At 30.2% G+C, this 981-nt stretch overlaps 1 long non-coding RNA gene across 1 annotated transcript in view; it reads left to right on the forward strand.

Annotated features, from left to right (window-relative positions):
• Positions 1-252, forward strand: part of LOC125922786 (uncharacterized) — a 7,951-nt gene extending 7,699 nt beyond the window's left edge. The window contains exon 6 of the long non-coding RNA XR_007457784.1: positions 55-252. This is a non-coding gene — a long non-coding RNA (uncharacterized LOC125922786). The remainder of the gene's footprint in view (positions 1-54) is intronic.
• Positions 253-981: the final 729 nt, after the last annotated feature.

Consider the following 981-nt stretch of genomic DNA (forward strand, 5'->3'; position numbering starts at 1 on the left):
GACTTGATCTGTAGTTCAAATTTAATAAAAAGAATGTTTTCTCTTTATCCACAGGCTTGGTGGAAAGTCCTATTTGCTGTCTTTCCTGATGATTCTTCCTATTCAAAAGTCCTTTACCCACCTAGCAAAATTTTGTAGCCAGGATATAATAAACACTCTCAAAGTGCTTTTAAAATCATGTTTTGAAAAGTAATTAAAACACTACAGTTTTACTTTTATTATGGTATGTAGTATATCAGAATTTAAAAATAACTGGACCCATCTGAGGAAGTCTCGAAGCATAGGAGAGATTCAGGTGCTAGGAAACCCAAAGAAAGTACAAATATCTCTTATTATTATACTTTCATATTATCATTATTCTTTGGATTGTATCAACATCATAGTGCTTTTGGAAGCCTGATGTTCTAGTCCTGATGACTTTCTGATCCATTATCTCCATTCTTTCCCAGATCACTACTTCCAATAGCTCAAAGAAAAATCATAAAACTTCAAAAACTAAAACTTCTACTTTAGTTATTAGAGATCAAAGCCAGCTCCTACTGTAGCTAAAACTATAGCTATTTCAGACATGCCGTGATATTACAAAATAAATATTTTCTATATAATTGCGTCTTTTCTATATAATGTTTTCATTAAAAGAAAAAAAATCCCCCCCCCAAAAAAACTGGACCCATCAATAAATTCTAACTTTTCAAAACAAAAAAGAATTCCAATCAAATAGTATTACATGAACAATCCACACCTGAGATCAATGATCAATATTTTTAAAACAATAGTCATGGAAGTCTCCTATTTGAAATTTCCTTTTTTTCCCTCTGTTTTAATTAAATTATAAAATTTAAAAAGAAAATTGTCATTAATAATAAATTGATTTATCAAGCAATTACTGGTTCTCTCATTGTATTTGTTTCCAGGGGTGCATAAGAGAATATCAAAACTGGTGGCTAAAAGCAACAGAAATTTATGTTCTCATATTCTATC

The sequence above is a fragment of the Panthera uncia genome, chromosome B1 (assembly GCF_023721935.1).
Source record: "Panthera uncia isolate 11264 chromosome B1, Puncia_PCG_1.0, whole genome shotgun sequence".
Classification (NCBI taxonomy): domain Eukaryota; kingdom Metazoa; phylum Chordata; class Mammalia; order Carnivora; family Felidae; genus Panthera; species Panthera uncia.